Consider the following 19,406-nt stretch of genomic DNA (forward strand, 5'->3'; position numbering starts at 1 on the left):
CCTCATTTACAGTCAGAGCCAAAAGGGGAACATTCATTGTTACTCTAGTTTTCCATTACGGATTCAAGAAGGGATTAAAAAGTAGAAAAAGTCCAGGGCAATAGTGAGAGTTTGTATTACTGTTAGCAGTAGTAGTCAGCCATAACAAAACTAACATTCTCCTCATTCATCTGTTTTGTGCTGACATCTTCCGAGGACAAGCCCGTAAGGGCATATGTAAGGAATGCTTTGTGATCAAAACAGTTCCGCTGGTTTTTCCGTTTAAAATTTCTGAAGTAATCGCTGGGTAGCGTAATATAACCATGGCATTATGATACCATGTGTTGTTACAACAACAAAAACAATCATGGGTTTTTTGCTGGATGGATTTAAAGACATTAAATTCAGGTTAAACCAGCTATTATGTTGTGTTCAGTATTCATTGAATGTTCACATTTAATAGGTGATCTGGCCACTTTTATGTGCCATGAGATATACACGTAATGCTTATTGCTACATTCACCCATTTAAGGAATACTGAAGACATATACCACAGCTTTTCTTCTGTGGGATCTCTTCTGTGAAAGAAAAGACTTCATCATGAGGCAGGACAAGCCCAACCAACATTTGCTCAATGAGTCTTGCACTATGCCCTGAAGTTGATGAGACTATTAACATTAATTATTCATGTGCTGACAAAGGCCGCTGCAGGAGACACAGAATGAAGACTAATAGGCTGAAATAGAGAAAACTGGATGCACAGGAGAGCCTGGAGAATGGAATATCTTTCAATATTTTTCCTCATTAGTTTGGCTTATTTCCCACAGGGGCAGCAGCACAAATCTTTGACACCAGAACTTTTCCTTAACTGTGTCTGCAAATTCAGAGCCACATTCCCTTTGTGAGCAGTACTCTGCTCCTGAGCCTTGACCCTTTTGTCAGCTCAAATATGCCTGCTGATTGCGGATGTCTTTGAGCCTGACAGATGGACCTCATCCACCTAGGGCATGGTATAGGACAGGGAAGAACTCAATGGTGAATTCTGTGCTCTTAAAAAAAAAAAAAAAACAAAAAAAAAACCAACCCGGCGTAAACACCAGTGAAAGTCATTGACTTTCTACTGTGCTTCTGACTCCAGACTTCTCACAAAGATGCTATGACAAGTGGGAACTTAATAAGAGGCCTGTCTGTAAACAGAAATGCTGTTTTGCTAGAAGTTCAGTGAATGTTGGGGCAGGCAGAGGTACAGCTACAGGTGGGATGCTCAGAGGCAATGTTTTTTTATAAGCTTTCTCTTCTCAGGGACTATAAAATACTGATATTTTTAAGTTCTTAGAGCTGTGAAACCAAAATACACCTTTATTTGTAAACTTTGCTCATTTATGGGTGCCAGCTAACAAAAGAAATTGCTCCTTTTCATAAAGTATCTTTAATTTGCATTGGCTTTTTTTTATTTTTAGGTATGCAGTTCTACAGAAAATTTAATTAGAATCTGATCAACATAGTGCTAGTAACGGTGTGAACTCTTGCTTTTCTCCAGCTCATATTACACTTCTCTTTCCAAAGAAGAGAGACACACACAATATCACAAGGGGTTTTGTTCTGGTTTTGGTTTGTTTGTTGCTTTTTTAAGTTTCAAGCTTTTGGCAACTTTTTGTCTTAGACAGTGCCGAAGAGGTTCAGAAACCAAACCCTCTCATTCAGCAAGCTGGTTGTGTTCTGCATCTATAAAGACTGGAGGAAGTGAACTCAAATGCCATTAGTGGTGTCAGAAGGCTGTCACTCAGTTTTTCACTATGGAAGAAGTCCATAATTTTGATAATCTTTGTAAGTGTGCTGGTAGCCACCTGCTTCAACCAGTTGTCTAAGAGGAAAAAGCCCGTACTAGCATTATTACAAATAAAAGTTGCTGTGGCATGTAGTCATCCAAGGTTTTCCCATCAATATATGTACATTAGCTTTCGAATTGCATACATGTGTGGTGGAACAGTTATTCTTTCTTAAAAAAAAAAAGCAATACGCTTAATCAAATGTGTATTAAAAGGCCACTTGATGCTACTTGAGTGTAAGTTACAAGTACGTTTTTTCCGCTTAGTGAGCTTGCTGTGTAAAATTTTGCTTTAAAAAAAAATCTTTGTATTTTTTGTTTACTACTATCTGTTGAGAAAAAAAATCTGTCCAAGATATAGGGCTGGAGTTGGAGTAGAATGAAAAAATGATTTTTTACAAAAGGATTGCTTAAATCAGCTTACTGTAGATGGTTTTCTCCCTCCACACATACATTTCTACCACCAATTTTAACATAACCTGTTTTGATATTTTCTTAAAAGCTATGGTATGGTCTACAGATACTCTGAGCTAAAGATAAGAAAGGGAAGAACAGAGGCAAGGGGAGACAGGCACCAAAACATCCCCACATATAGACATTAGTTTACAGAAACATTTATTATGAATAGAAATTGCTATTGCTCTGCACTAGGTCCTGTAGTAGGAGATATTACTCTGGGAAATAAATAAGCTTAAATTGGAGGCTGGTTTGCTGGTTACTGGTGCTACATTTATTGAAGCTTGCTGTGGCAGTTTGAAAATGTTAATCGCGTGAAACAAGAATAAAGTCTTACTAAGAAATGGAGGATAATAATGCCTCCAGAAAAGCTGTAGTGTGAGATGCCTTTTCCCCCCAACATTTAAACATCACGTTATTCTGACCTCAGTTTTTAACAACCTGCGTGTCTTTCCCCAAGAGCACACTAGGGCGCAAAGGAAACTTGATACTGCTGATGTACAGCTTTAAGGCAGAGAGATTAATGTCCTGCCCTGAGAAGCCTGACAGTGCCCCAAGCTCTTGCAATATATGTATAAAGTTAGACTACAAGAAGACATACCTCAGCTCTTGGCCCATAACTATTGCAGGGGCAAGCTCCTTTATTTCTGCTGGTGCTTTTCTTTCTCTACATGGAAACAATGATATTTGACTTTTCTAAAACTTGTTTCATCAGATATATTTTTTCCACTGCGCTCACTGCACTGTGAGTTGTAGGTTTGAAATATTAGTAGTTTACAGCTCTCCAAAGTTCAGTGGGAAGTGCACTTAGTTTTGTTTATAATGTAGAATTGGCAAAATGAGTATATCTTTCAAATTAATGGAAGAATAAATAGAGGATCTCTTCTTCCCTTCTCCCCCTTTTGCCTTTTGAATCTCCATCGCCGATGCCAGCGCTACAGGGCTCTGACACCAGCATGACAGGCAGCGCCGAGAGGAGCCAGGCGCTCCAGGGAAGCGCTGGTAGCTCTGTGCACCCCTCAGCGTGGGCTGCACCAGCCCTGCTTGGCTCTGACTTCACCCACCACAGCCAAGCCTAAGGATGTCTTCTTTCTTCATAGGCTCTGAGCTGAAGGTGTGGATGAGAAGAGATTCTTGCATTCTTACATGAGCGGGTATATAAGTTCAACAGTAACACGAGGAGAGAAACAGGTTTCTGCTGCTTCCGCCAAAAAATCTGATGAACTAACTACTTCATAGGGCTAAGCCTTAATTTTTATAGTAGGCATATCAGAACCTTGAATATGTTATTTTTTTACAAAAAATAAAATTAGAAACTTAAGTGACCTATGTTCCCAAACCGTGTTAGTTAATAATTAAAATGTGTATTCAAACATGAACTATCGAGCTGGTTCTAGAGAAACTCAATTTTCTTATGCTGTACAGCTAAGCAATATTGTTGAAACCAGACATTCAAAATGCTGAGACTTGCTTAAAAATGCTGATTTTAAAGGAAGCCCCTTGTGACGCAGTTTCATAATTTTCCTTTGAGATTTTTAAAGCTAATTTTTTAAACTTTTCTCTGCAATTAAATTTCTAAATTAAAAAGAAACATAAGACATACAATCATAGGAACCCTAGGAAAGAAACTTTGAGATATTGTGGCACTCGGAATGTTAATAGTTGGTAACAAAGTGATTAGAAGACAGTCACCAGTTTAAAAGGTCTTGTGTACAGAAGTCTAAGTACCAGATTATGTACAGTAAGACTACTTAGTGGGAAAAAAATTTGTGAATACTGCTGGTTGCCATAGATAAGAACAGGGTAAATCTCACTTGTCTGTATTTAGTTACCCACAGTAAACCTGTTGTTATATCCTACTCCTGTCCACTTGACCAATGTGAAGTTCAGTGTCATTAGTTTGGCAGAAAGGTGCCTGAGCAGAAGAGCCCAACTACACTGGCTGAGCTCTTCTAGCAAAGAGGGAACTCCTTTTCCTTCCCTTGTCCCAGTGGAATAGCGCCTAGAAGAACAGGTAAAACACCTGAAGAGCTGCTCTGTTGGAGGGGAGGGAGGGAAGCATGGTCTGGTAAGACTGGCGAGTACCTGAGCTCCGAGTTACTTCAAAGTGGCAAACATTGCCTACTGCATGCCAAATCTTAACCCAAAAAAAGACATTCAAATGAGAAGGGATTGTTATAGTTTCTTGGTTGACCAGCTATTGTTTCAGCCTGAACCTTTAAAACATTAACCTTTCAAAAATTACTTTTATTTGAGCAAAGATTCCAGTCTCATCCACAGAAGCATTTGCTCAGGCAGGAATCTGAAGTAAGTAGGCATCAGTTTGAATTTTAACATGGCAATTTTCTACCTCTTATTACTGTGGATATCCTCAACTTCCAGTGCTCCAACTAGAGATAGACCAGAGCAGCCAATTCTTAGAAGTTGTTCTGCTAAAAAGATGATGTGCCAAGGATGATGTTCTGAGAGAGCCTTTGTAAATTAGTACTTAGATGTTCAAAGAGAGAAATTACTGCAAATCCAGTGAATCTTGCAATAAAGTAGAAAGCTGCCTACTTCCTGACAGAAGAATATTACTGTAGTGAAAGGCTGTCTATTGCCGTGGAAAGCGTGAGGTTTAGCTACAGCTCCCCAGTATAATAAATGAGTGCTCCCATCTCTCCAGGGCCACGTATTCATACGAAGTATAACTAAGTACTCATGTCACACTAAGTAATATGACACACTGATACTTGGAGGCTACTTTAAACTTCTTTCCAGCTTTTTTTTTTTTTTTTTAATTCATTTCAAATCCTGTCAGACTTAACGTTTAGCTCTTCTTATTGTGCAAAGATGCTTTTATGGCTTTCTCCTAGCTAGTTTGAGATATAAAAGTGGATTTGTTAGACCTGAAAGATTTCAATTAACTAAAGTGAATGCCAGAGCTCACAGATAAAGTTTCCTGATTAGCTTCTCACCAGTCAGCCTAGGTAGGTCCTAATGAAGATTTTTCAGGAAAGAAAACAGATAAAGGATTAGAGGAGAGAAAGGGAGATGGAATTCTGAACACAAAATGATTGTATGGATTAATATTTTCACAGGAGAAGAACAGAAAGAGAAGGGAGAGGAAAACATTTTTGGCTTTTTTATTGTTTGGGATTTTTCTCTTCGTTCTTTAGTGTTGAGAGATAGTAAATTTATTCTGCCTTTAACCATGCAGTGGCACATCACAGCAAATTTAGTAGCAAGAACTCTCATGTTTATGTGGATGCATGTATACTTCACTGTAAAGACCTTCTAACCCTCAGTTTCTTCTATTTTGCAAAGAAAAGCGTGATTTAGAGATTAAAATATAGGTAGTTTTGATCTCAGGCTTTTTAATTAAAGACATTTGTTCCAGCAAAAGGAGTTACTGTGTTTATTAATATCATGTGATGAAAACCAAAACAGGGCAGGGATCTCTGGAAACCTTCTAGTCTAACCTCCTGCTCAAGCAAGCCCAGCTAGAGCAGATTGCACAGGACTGCATCTGGTTGGGTTTTGAACATCCTCAAGGATGGAAAACCCACAGGCTCTGTGGGTAATTGCCATTGTTCAACCACCCTCTCAGTAAAGAAGTATTGTTTGAATAGAATGTCTTTTATTTCTCTATGTGCCCAGAAATGTCAACCACCCCTCAAGTCAGATGTTCTCATCCTTTCACCTTCATGGCCTTTTGCTAAGCTCACTGCAGCACATCTGTGCACCTGTCTCACCCTGGGGAGCCCAGAACTGAGCACAGCACTCCAGATGTGTCTCACCAAGGCAGAGTAGAGGGGAAGGATCACCTCCCTTGTCTGCTTGCAATGCTTTTCCTAATGCAGCCAAAGATGGTTTCGACCTTCTTTGCCACAAGTATGCATCACTGGCCTGCGGTCAGCTTTCTGACCACCAGGACCTCCAGATCTTTTTCTGCAAAGCTGCTTTCAGGACAGTTAGCCTCCAGCCTGTACTGCTGCATGGGGTTATTCCTTCCCAGGTGCAGGGCTTTGCATTTCCCTTTGAACTTGGTTACATTCCTGTCTACTCATTTCTTCAGCCTGTTCAGGTCTCTCTGAATGACACCTCAATCCTCCACTGTATCAATCGCTCCTCCAAGTCATGTTTCTGCAAATTTGCTGAGGGTACATGCTGTCCTGTTGTCCACATCACTAGTGGAGATGTTAATTTGGCCTCAGCATCACGACCTGGGGCATACCACCAGTCACTGGCCTCCAGCTGGGATTTACACTGCTGGTCTCTATGCTTTGAACCCAGTAGTTCAGGTGGTTTCCAGACCATGCTACTGTCTTCTCCCACAGTAGTTGAGTCAATAGTAAATCTGAGTAAAGCCATGTTGGTACTGAGAGACAGGAAGCTTCTGAGTATCAGTGATGCTTTTAGCCCACTCCCCTTGGGGATATTTGAGGGGAAATGTTTAACTCTGTTGAATATAACTGTATAGATCCTTGAAACACTCAGATGAACTTTGCAAGATCTAAGCAATATCCTCTGTTTCTGAATAAGACAAACCACGAAGTGAAAAGTATGGTACTGTGTCCTAACATGAAAATTCTGTGCAACTTTATAAGCACAAGAAAGTTTAGCTGAGCTTTTCGAGGTTAACCCAAATGCAGATGACCTAGGAATCATGAAATGTTTGCTCACGGGTTATGGTCATAAATGATTACTTCCTTTGAATGTTTCAATTTGGCAAGATAACAACTTTTATCTCTGTGAAAATGTTCCTGCTATGGAACGTATCAGAAAAGAAGCAGCAGAGAAAATCACTAGCCAGAGAGAAAAACAACGGTGCCATGAACAAAGGATGTTAAATAAATGAGATTGTGCTCATTCAGGGCTACAGCTAAATCCACTAAAGCCAATGGGAGCTGTTGCTTTTGATGATCAGGTAGCTTTATAGCAAATCTTATGAGCTTTCACCTGCAATGCAATTTGGAAAACACTACTCTGCACTGCTGCCTTTGGTAAAGAGTCTCAAGGCTTTACATGTTAATCAAACCTCCCAGCATGCTGAGGTATATTATCCAGAAGTCAAGGATGCAGAAACTGAGAAAGTGGTTTTGCTTTGCACTGAGAAGCGAAAACTGCATCAGAGCAGTTACATTACACCAGCCATTGAGCAGCAGGCCACCATTCCTGCTTACTCTTGGTAGGATCTGGTCAGAGTCAGGAAGAGCAAAACGATTAAGAAGCAAGAAGAAAAGGTAGAGGAGGCTACCTTACCCCAGCCGGGAGAAGTCTTTTCACTTAAATTAAGACAGTGCTATTATAACTGAGTAAAATTAGCTGGAATCCTTTTGTATTGCTGTGCTTTAACCTGCTGGAAAATCAGAGATTAAAACAAATATTGGTGATTTCAAAGCCATTAGATGAAAAACATAAAGTTGCAGGTAATATGTTTAACTGATGTTTTTAATTTTGTACTTCTACTTAATTTGTAGTTTTACAGTGCTACTCATGAAAGATGGTGCATCTGTGTTGGTGTTAACTGGAAGATTTTGTTATGGTTTGGCTGGACTGCAGAGGGCTGGAAGGCTATAAAAAATGTCAAAAATCCTCATTACTTACATAAACATCAAACCTTTCTTATTTAAAGTCTTATTTAATTTTACCAAAAAAGGCCAACCAACAAAAAAAAAAAGGGGGGGGGGGATGGGGGGTTTGAGAAAACCATAATTTGACTCTTCAGATCTATAGAATAGGAAGAATACCTGCAGGCTTTACAGGATGTCGAGATGTGAAGTTCATAAGCATCTGCATAAAAGTGTGAGTCACAGATGGAAAGGGGCACTGGAGTGGTATTTACATTACCTTTTTTCATTAATTGTCCACTTAAAACTTGCATTGGAAAAAATCTGTAGGTTGGTTCTATTGTATTCGCTTCATATAAACCAGCTGATTTTGAAAATTATTTTTTTATTTAATACATTGCATTTTGGAAGAGAGCAGAAATAGTATTGTGATTTAAAAAGAACTTTCTCCACATGTTTTTTTAATGCTCGGAGTTCCACTAAGACTTAAAAAATAAATAAGGGATGCTATATGCCATAGGCTTTTGAATTTGGTACAAGGACTCTTCCATCTTGGCTCTTTTGGTGCCAATAATTAGGCCATCTGGTTGGTTAGGGAAATTAATTTGAGACCATATTAATTCCTACTTTTAAATTTCTTTGTGGATAACACTTCAGGAGAAAATGATGGGTGCTGGATAATCAGATCTAAAATTAAGAGAATGTGTTGTTGATCATCCTATAGTGCTGGTTACAAAATTAAGCATAGATGCTTAGAAACTATTGTGATAAACTTGACATAAACATATAGATAGAAAAAAAAAAGTAGAAAAAGCATGAAATCCTCACAGATTTGTTTAGGTTGGTGCATAGAATGAGAACAAGTGTCTGATTTGTTGAAGAATTCAGGCTGAGCCTTTTAAAAGGTACGGATAAAGTGGAATAATTTGGCTCTGTACAGCTTTTGATTGCATGTCTGTGCTCTTCGCTACAGAATGCTAGGCTGCTACAGCGCAAGGCTGACAGTGAAAGTCGGGAACACAAATTTAAGTGTTACCCAAACTACTTTTACAGTTGTGGTTTCTCAATAACATTGGAGGTTGGGGTTTGGGGGTTTTTATGTTATCGCTGAGAAAAATCCCCAGGCAATCCCTCGATATTCTGCTCTCCACTAAAAGAGGCCATGGCTGAGTAACCCAATGTTACGGCTGATTTTGTGCTGTTAGATGCTCAGACGGCCTCTCTTGGCTGTGGAAGACTCAAAGATGTTTGGTCATCCCCAAAGCCCAAAGGGTATGGGCAGTTTGAATCTGTCTGCACACTCTGAAGTTCTGACAAGCACTGCTGAGACTCTGGACCCACAACGCCTTGTTTAGCTTTCTCTGTTCTAGTCGCATCTGGGAATTTCTCTTCCCTGGGAAGCGCAGCCATCCTGTAACAGAAATTTTGGGGAAAGATGTTACCAAACAAAATATGAGAGTAACTATTTTTGGGTATAGTATTTTGCTTGAGACATATGGCGTGAAATAGTGCAGTAATGGTAATATAGTGACAGCAAAAAATTATATAAAGCAAAATGTCCAAAATACATTACTAAAGGCTGACACAGATTTTTGTGTTGTAATGTGGCTTTTTTCCTGCTACTTTTTTTTTTTTTTTTTTTTTTTTTAGTACAAAATAAGAGTTTGAGCTTGAATTAATCTTGCAATCTCAGTATTTAAGAAATTGTTCTAAGAGTCTCTAGGCATATCTGGAAGCTTTTAGAGGCAGAAGTGAGCAGAAATAAAAATCTAGTACAGGGAAAGTGAAGAAAATAATTGTGTGGTCTAGTATTATGCAGCTATTTCGAGCTCTAGTAGTGCATTTTGAGGACACAATAGCAAATCTTCATAATTTTTATGCTTTTCCAACAAAGGTCTGTATTTTGAAAGTTCAAGAGGCCTCCTCTGTCTCATTACAAGCACCTTGCTTTAGAGTGAAATGCAAGACAAAAAGTGCACCTCCTCATACTGCTGACCTGTATTACTCCCCTTGCTCTTTAAGCTTGTGCCTAAACCACCTTCATTAATTTCTTTTACATATCCCTAAAAAATCAATCCACTTGCAAAGAAGTTGGTTACTACAACAGCTTTCTTTGTAAATAAAAAAAATAATCATCATAAATTACGCTGTTAAACACAAATTTTTAATGTTTTGTAGCTACATGGAAATGATCTTCCAAATTTTACTTAATGCTGGGAAATTAAACAGAATAAACACTGTGGCTATTCTCACAACTACTGTGGGTTGCTAAGTATAAGTGTGGACAGCAATATTTTATTTTTTTTTCTCATTTCTTCAAGGTCACTCTGCCCCCACTAAGTTCCCCGTGCTGAAGCACGCCCTGCTACCTTCTTACAAAAAAAGCCTCTGTTCACACTTGACAGCATTTTGCTAATTGAGCAGAGGAACCTGTTTTTGAAGGCCAATGCACATGCCAGCCTCTCATAGCAGACACTTGACCAGCTCAGTTATTTGAGATGTGAGGAGTAGGCAGCAATGACGTGTCCGTCTATCCCTGATTCAACAGATTTGTGCTCTTCTTCAAACTCTTGCATGTTGGTTAATCTTCTAATGCCAGTGATTTTGCTATGTAGTTTATAGTGTCGCAAGGCAACTGTCAGTACTGTAGGTGTTAACAAGCAAAGTGGCTGTTTAATGAAACTGATTTGGAGGCATTAAGTAATGTATTTAGGACCCTGCACAGTGCTTTAGAAGACAAAGGAGGGCTATTAGGCTCAGTTTGTGCCTTGCCCACCCGGGTGAGCAGGTAATGATGCGTGCCAGATAGTGGTGCTTCCATTTGTTTTCCCTTCCATTTGTTTTCCTAATGCACCAGAAATTTTAAAATCTTCACATTCAGTTTTCTCCAAAGGGGAAAGCATTTGACTAAAGATCAAGTTATTATTCAGGGATTCCTGTTGTCTAGCATTGCAAGTTACAGTTTTGTTCTTCATTTCTGGGGAAAAAAGCTTTACTCTCCATAGTCCTGTGCACCATGCAGTCACTTACTTGAAGTTCTGCTAGGTCAGTGTGAAAATTAATTAAGAACATAATTTTGCTCTTCGTGTTGAATGGGGCTCAGATGAGATTTCAATAGTCGTACCTGTACAAAGTGTTCTAGCTCAAAACTGAGTATCAAAAACTGTATTATTGTGCATAACTGCTCCTTTTCTGATCATCTCCTCCCCATTGAACTGCTTTTAAAAGGATTAATCCTTGAGGCACAGCACTGCTGTAATCCTCACTGTGGAGGTGACAATGACTTCCATTCAGCAGCATCCCGGAGATACTTAAGTTTGTGTTTACAAAAAGCTGCTGTGAACCAAAAATCCTATTTTCAGAAATTATTTACTCCTTCAGGATGGGTTCACGTAGTCCATTTTGGTTAGTTACATTAGAGCTAGCCTTTTACTACATGCCTGGGATTCAGGATGCAAAGAACTAGTTGCTGTGAAGCTGTGGTTACTTCAGGGTCATAGTGTGCAATTTTTAAAGAGATGTTGGTGCAGAAAACCTGGTAAGAATGTAGATTCTATGGATTCCTCTAAACCTTATGAGTATGAGGAGAAGCCAGTCAGCTTTCCTGCCTTAGCACACACAGAGCATGAAGAATCAGCAATAGTTTTAAAACCACAGATGAAAACTGCAAATCCGACCTAAAAACTTTGCAATGAAATTGTTGATTTTCCTGAGCAAGTTGTGTTTTACACCCAGTGGTGTCAGAATGAGTACCAAATGTGAAGCACAATGCATGCCCTCCTACACCCACAGTACTCCCTCATCCCACTCAACCAATTAACAGTAATTAGATAATTACAATCCATAAAAGTCTTTGAAAGATGAAGATCTTGCTGCTTGGGACTCATTAGCCCTTTTAACATATTTATTATGCTTTTTATTTCTGACCACAAAGGGAAAAAACTTAAAAAATTCTCTGTTATTTGCCATATTCTGCTCATGAAGCAGCGCCTGCAAAAGCAGCCTTTCTCCCAGATGTCCAATATTAGCTCTGTTTTGACTGAAAATGACAGATAATGATAGAGAAAGGAAGCTTCCATAAAACACCTTGCATTTGATCACAAAATTTTTACTAGCGTTCCAAAGCAAATGGCATGTTATTTTTATATCGCTGGTAAAAATCTAGTCACTTGTTCTGCGCAATAAAAAATGGTAGGCTTTAATTATGTATGCAGCACATAATGTGCAGGACCGAATGGTTAGGGGCGATTTTTCATACAAGGCAACCACAACTCAACTGGATTGTGGAACTGACCTTCTTTGTTGTAGTTTGGGTTTAATTTTTATTTTTAGTATAAAATTATCTTTTTGCCTAAGAACATTCCTTCAGCTGTGTTCCTGGAGGATGCTCAGGTTTTCCTCCTGTCCCTTTTTACTGAATGACACGTAGGAGTTTCCACATCACCAAACATTCGGCAATGAAACAAGGAAGTTAATGTCTTTACAGTCCTGATAACGATACAGAAAGGATCCGCCAGAAGGTAAACCAGAGCCAAAGAGTTTTCCTTTTGGGGCAGAAGAAAATAATTTACCTGTATTACTTGTGGATGAAAGTGCTAGTTAAAGGGTAGCACAGCTGCCAGCGCACGTTTTGCCCTTATAATGTCCCTTAGGGTAGGAACCCTGTTATGAGTAATGCTGTGGCTGCTATTTTCCCAGTGAATAAAGAGCTAGTTTATGTGGAAGGGAATTCTTGTTGACTGTTTGAAGCAGCCTTCTTATCCCAGCCCTTGAATTTCAGAGGTACGCTAAGAGGCCGACTGGGACCAGGGATTTGAGCCTTGCTTTTGATATTTGTACTAAATCTGCTTTCCTGTGTCTACACCTTTATCACAGTGAGTGGGGTAGAACTAAACCACATGGAGATTAAGTGATTTTCTGTTGTGTATTCCTGCATTGCAGGCTGAATCAGTTGTCTTTCTTTTGATACACCGTGATTTACAAAGCACTCTCTAGCAGTTTTCTGTAGAGCTAAGATATAACAAATGACCATAATTAAAACAATGGTATATTAAGTAGTACAAAAAATAAAAGATTAATATGTATCTCCTTGTTTAATGCAGAGCTCTTATGTACTGATTTTCCAGCAGTATTAGAAGGACAGTCACATTACAGTTATATAATCCTTAAGTCACGAGCAGCAGTTGTCACATTTTTTGATAAGTGTATTTTGATAATGGATGCCATTGTTTAATGAGAATGTTGTCAATACAGCAACAGCCCCAGCTGTCATTGCTGCTGGGCAGGCGCTGGGGATGGGGGGTGGGGGGGGGGGGGGGGTGGGGGTAAGGTTCTAATGATAAGTTGGTGCTAAGGGGGAGATTAGATTAACAACAATCAATAGAACAGTTCTGTTTTGCAATTTTGTTTATTATGCTCTCCACTGCCGGGACTGAGAGGTTGGTTTTGATTGATTCATTAGACCACTGAATGATCAAACATAGGTCACTTTACAGTATGTGCCAACAGAGTAAGTATTTTGTCACTTTGGGGGGGATCTGGGGTCGTGCTTTTGCCTCCATGAGATACCGTAACCTAAGAAGTGAATCCTGTGATTACTTCTTTTTTTTCCCCCCATAGCCAACAGCAGATGTAAATCATATGATTCCTGTGTCAGAGAGAAAATGTTTGCATTCCAGGTTTGGTAACTGATGCTGAAATAAATCAGACTTGGTTGGGAGGATGAGGAAGCCAAAGAATTCTGCAGGTTTTGCAGAGGTGTGCTTAGAAAGTGACACCGTGCTGCAGAAACAGCAAGAGTAATGATGGGGGGAAAATAAAAATAGTAGCTGAAAGGAACTTCCCAAGGTGGATTGTCACGTTGCTTTAGTGCACGTTTATTTACCTGACTGTGTGTGCATGTGGAGAGGAAGACAGAAGCGTATCCGTGTTCATTATCAAAATGAATGAAGTTTGATCAGGATGGGAAAATCTGTGTTTGCCAAAAGGCAAATCATTTTTGGTGCTGGCAGTATTTAGTGGTTAGTTGTTTTTCACTAAGTAGCCGGTTCTTTTCTCTAGATTGAAAACTTTCCCAAAGATACTCTAATGGCATGCCGTGTAATGCACTCTATTCGATCATCTTCCTCTAGAAAGGGAGGTAGGAAAGATGCTGGTGACCACAGGCCTCTCTTCCTTCCTCCCTTCGGAAAGAGAGGGAAGGTGCTGCAGAGAGACCCCCGTCTGTGGCAGTTTCCTTGTGCTGTTCCCCAGGTCCTGCCCTGGGCCTCCTTCGAGCAGTTTTCATGTCACTAACCAACACACCTGTTCTTGTGGGAATAGTGAGTCCCATTTCCCAGTCCTTATTAAAGGAAAGGAAAGGAAGTTTTTCTCTGTTTGGAGTCAAAGGAAGGGGAGTTGTTCCAACCTCCCGGAGCAATCTTAAACCTTTTTCTCCTCAAGAGCCTCACTTCAGCACCAGAAACTGTATGCTGCCTTCCCAAACCACAAGCTACTTGCTTGAAAGTGGTTCACGGAATCAGATGAAGAGGACTTAGTTAAAGCCTTTTAAACACACAGCGAAAAGATCCCAGTGTCTTAGGGTCCCACTAGGCACATGCTGGAGATTCCCTCCTCCTTTACTCAAGCTCACCTGAGACAAGGAGAAGGTTACCAACACTGCTACTCCACCTCTCTCTCTTAACCCTCCTCTCTGAGCCTGCTATAATTCAAGCCCTTAACAAATCGAGATTCATAAACAGGACTACTCTAGGGTTTCTTTCCCCAACCCTCTCAAAACTAATGAGGTGAGGTAGCAGCCTGCTCTGGGTGACCCTGCTTCAGCAAGGGGCTGGACTAGATGATCTCCAGAGGTCCCTTCAACCCTGACCAGTCTGTGACTCTGTGAAGTTTGAAGACTTTGTTGTCTTTGTTGGTTGGGATAGTATCACTATGTTGTGAGACACGACCAGTATGATAGTATTTCAAAGTTTTTCTGGGAGCTATGCCTCGAGTGTTTCAAAACACCTGTCTTGTAACCCCACCCCTCCAAAACGGGAGCAGAGGAACGCACTGACTTGCAGATGGTCAGCTGTGTTACCATGTGCCATTCACCCGCGGTGCCAAGGGGAACAGCTTGCACAGCTAGGATTGTGCTCCTGGTCCTGTGTGGTTTAAAGTTTATAATGGAACCAAACTGGGAATCGTTTCTGAACCTCTCGGCTCATTTTCAGGTAGGTTCTTGGAAAGCTCTGGAGACCACAATGGGGTCAGACTGGGTTTTTTTGTAAAACAGGCCTATTTTGAGCAGATGTAGTAAACGCAGTTGTTGCTGAAATGTTAGAACAGCTCAGAAAGTATCTAGTCTTGTAACCACTGATGTTCATAAGGTGGTGGTGTTCGCCCTTCACTTGTAAACAAGTACAAGTAAACACACATTAGAAAAAGAATCATCTTCCTGATGTTTCATGCAGATAGTGTCTTCTATTAAGATCTGTCTGGCTCTTTTAATGAGAACTAGAAGCAAATTTATTTACATATCATTCCAGGTTTTTCTGTTTCAAAGTGCAGAGCAACAAAAATTGTGTGTAGGTCTTGGACTGCGAGACTTAGCTCAGTTTTGCAGTCCTGTGGGTTAAGAAATCCCCTGATTCCTGTGAATAGTAACTGGCTCCACATTGAGATCTGTCCAGTAGTCACTTCTTAATCCATTTAAAATGTGTTCCACTGATACAGCACGATGCTAATCTTTTAATCAGAATGTCATGGTATGCTCAGTCAAGTGACTTAAAAAAGTCTATATTACATCTACATAGTGAATTTCATCAAATGAATATAATCTCAAAAAGAAAAAAACAACCTCATGGTTAAGTTTAAACACTCGGATAGTTTGTATTTAAATGAAGATGCTTACACTGCAGGTGATGTTTAAAACTTTTAATTCAATTGTTTTGATGGATTGAGTTTTGTTAGTGTAGCTTTCAGGAAAACAGAAAACGTGCAGAGATTTCTTTCAAATTGTGTTTGGGAAATTGCTGGAATGTTTTATTTTCACCTTTATACAAAAAAGCTAGTCTCAACAAAATGTTTCTGGCTTATCAAGATGGAGGATTTGAATAAGATCAAAACAATATTTTTGGAAGAGATAATATCATAAAAATTCACATTTCTCTGCTTCATTTGGTATCAAGACTAAATAACTGAAATGGAACTAGATTCTAAATTATAACCATGAAACTGTCTAGCTCTTTTCTGTACTAAAGACTATTTATATGACCTTTGTGCTCTTGAAAGATAAAACAGTCTCCTTTACATGTGAGATGATAATTAAAAGGAAAGAAGCCAATATCTAGACCTCTTAGCTCTGTATTCAGCAGCCAGCTCAGCATTCCCAGCAGAGGTGTACAAAGCATTACTTTTGACAAACCAGGCAAAAGCAGCTCTTGAAGATTATCTCTCCGATGGTAAAAACACATTCACATGCTCTGTAGCACAGCGTAAAGATGGCAGGTACAAGAGAAAACATGGTGAACTCATTAAGAGGTTGTTGCAAATCATAAATACGTAGTGATATGACACCTTTGTTCCAGCTCTGTTTATTTTTCATGCAGAATATAGACATAACCTGGTTGTAATAGGAAGCTTACAACAGATTTAACTTTCCCTCTAGATTTTAGAGCTCAGCACCTCAAGTAATGACATGTGTTGACTGAATGGCATCATCTTGAGGTCACCATTTGCCCTGAGTTAACAAACTGTAGTGCAGAGGACATCGTCTTTCTCCTTGCTGTACTATGGGAACTGTTATATTCTTTAAGCCATGTTCAGTTGGCTTCATGAGCAGTCTTCCTCTAGCTTTTCCAAGGTAAGCTAACAGCTCTCCTGCCCTGCCAGCTCATCTAAAATATATAACAAGTTGACATCACAGTATATTCTGAAATCCTAATTCCCAGGAAATCCTAAATCCCTTCAGGTCTGTGACTGTATCTGGCTCTGTTGCTGTCACCTGCCCTGACAGCATGGATTGTCAGGAAGGTTTGAGTGCTCAGGATTGCAGTTAACGTGCGCAGTTAACATTAATCTGAATATTTCTGAACAGATTCTTAGAGCAGGACTGCTTAACACAATCAAGAGCAGTTTGGTTAACTGAGGTAGAGAAAAGTGAAACTATGCAGCCAGGATTTCTGCTTGGTTTGGCACCAGGACTCCTACACACAAAAACATCTCAGCATCTGTTACTGTTCCAAGAAAGAGCAAGTTATAGCTTAGTCATGTACTAAGAGTGTGGCTTAAGGAGGAGGGCAAAACAATTTGGGAGCTGCTGGTGGGATTCATCCCTTGGAATTAGTTTATCAGGGCATGTGGCTGAGCTCCTGCCCTAGGACTTGCCTAGGGGTTAAGGTTAGGATTAAGGTTAGAGCTCTGAGAATGAGAAGTCCAAGACACCTCATGGAAATGGGGCTCAGGAAGCTTGCCAAAGCAAAGGATAGCCAGCTACGGGAACTGGCCCCTGTGCAGCCCTTAGCCATGGATATCAGGGTGTCCCAAGGCGTAAGTTGCAGCCTAGGGCTAGAGTCAGGTAGGGCTGGCTCTGGTGCTGGTGACAGCGGGGTCTTTCCCTGCCAGAACTTTGTAATTCTCAGCAGAATCACTTTTTTCCTTGCCCTGCTTCATATGCAGCAAGCACACCTGCCAGCACTAAGCCTGGCTCTGCCCAACAGGGGCAGGAACAATATATGAGATGTAAATAAGCACCGTAAATACACCATGCCTACGTTGTTGCCTTTAATGCTGAGGGAAGGTTCCTGCCAGTTAAAAAACACTAAAGCTGCCATTGATCCCAGCGAGTCCCCCCAACAGCTCGTGTTTTCTGGCCTTTCAGTGCAGACTAAGCTCATAAAGGAATCTGAGAAAAGTATTTTGGGGAGAAGAGGAATAGCATTTAAAATGCAACTGAATTTTGTTAAGAATTATATAGGTATAAATTTGTGATAACAAGAAGCGTACCAAAGTCAGGTGTTAGGAGTTGTACAATTTTCCCAAAGCTTAAAAAATAAATACTGTAGTATTGTACTATCACAGCAGAATTTTGGTTTCTGACTATCAATCTGTATTCTTAAAAAGTAGTAACTTGTGCTTAGCACAATTCCATGTCTGTAATTAGCACCAGATAGCTTGTGAAAATAGTAAGTTAGATCTAATGTTAATGATAAAAGTATATGCATTGCAACTTTATTGAAACATTTCCCTGCATTATCAGAATGATATAATGCTGTGAGCCTATGAAGAAACCACAAGTTTGTAATTGTGTTGTAATTATGTCCAAGATGGCTGTGAATGCATTGGAAGTAGTTTTAGTTTTACTGATATGAAGATGATATATTCTAGGCTGAGAAGTTAGGGACACTCAGGTCTCTGCTGCTGTCAGTGCAGTCTAGATCAGTACAAAGGTTGTCAGCACATAGAGGTTTATAAGAACAGAAACTGAATGTAACAATATTTGGGAAGAAAATAAAATCTGGAATCACCACAACCAAATTGGAGGGGTTTTATGAAGTTCAGCAGAGATCTTAAAACTCATGATTTTTTAATATTACATGGTGTTGTGCTAGGTAAGAAAATCTTGCAATATATCTCCACCTTTCTGTAACTGCCTTTGTACTCTATCTCTCTTAAAACAAATTGCAAAGCACTTATTTCCATAATGATTATGCAGCATACTGCATAAAACCCTAGAGTTACAGTGAAGTAGAAAGACTTCCACTATAAAAGAGAAGAAAAATAGGAGACTTTATTAATAGAGGATGATGGACTGTGTTATGTTTCCTCTTCTGTAAAGTTTCAAAGCCTCTTTAAAATAAATGTAGAGCTTAATCATACAGCATCAACGTTATTTATTGAGCATCACATAAAAAATGTTCATACCTTTGGGATTACGTTGTGAAGTAGTCAGAGGAAATGTTCTCTCCAAGAAGCTCTAGAGATGGGGAACATAATGAGTGGTGAGAAGAATTCATTGAATAGTCCACAGTCAAGAACAGCAATGTATGCAGGTGCATGGCTTCTAACCTTTAGTTTCTGTTTAATTTCTCTTTCTCAAAGAAAAAGTATCACTTACATAGTAACTAATCACTTGGGCATGAGTGTTTCCTGTTTACGGAAGTCTCACATAAAAGGAAAGCGCTCTGTGCTGCGCTACTTGCACAGCCTTCATCACTCATACTGAGTACTTAATAAAGCATTTCACAGAAAAGCTTTACATTTCATATATGTTATAAAGTAAATGTTTAAAAACTGTGATTGGGACTATGGAAAAAGGGAGAGATGGTCTTTAAGACATTTAAAGCTTTTAAAAACATATATTTATCCTGAATAGAGCTGCATCTGCAGCTTACAACATTATGTGCTGCCCACTCATGAGAGCCTACAGTCTCTGTGGAGGATATAGACTGTTGCAAAAACAACCTTGAGACCATTTTACAAAGAGTTCTCTTCTCTGTTGCAAGAATCTTTTTGGTGGTGGGGGTCTGTTTGTTTGTTTGTTTGCTTGTGTGTGTGTGTGTGAGGTTCGTTGTTGTCGGTTTTAATTGTTTACATCTAAAAATCTCTTTCCT

The 19,406-nt window shown here is 39.6% G+C and overlaps 1 long non-coding RNA gene across 1 annotated transcript; it reads right to left on the reverse strand.

The window, feature by feature from the left end:
• Nucleotides 1-1,407: 1,407 nt before the first annotated feature.
• Nucleotides 1,408-18,894, reverse strand: LOC129736680 (uncharacterized). Its single transcript, XR_008733654.1, has 2 exons — nucleotides 18,718-18,894; nucleotides 1,408-9,226 (listed from the first exon to the last, which is right to left on the reverse strand). It is a non-coding gene; the product is annotated as an uncharacterized LOC129736680 (long non-coding RNA).
• Between the last annotated feature and the right edge of the window lie 512 nt (nucleotides 18,895-19,406).

Source organism: Falco cherrug, chromosome 8 (assembly GCF_023634085.1).
Source record: "Falco cherrug isolate bFalChe1 chromosome 8, bFalChe1.pri, whole genome shotgun sequence".
Classification (NCBI taxonomy): Eukaryota; Metazoa; Chordata; class Aves; order Falconiformes; family Falconidae; genus Falco; species Falco cherrug.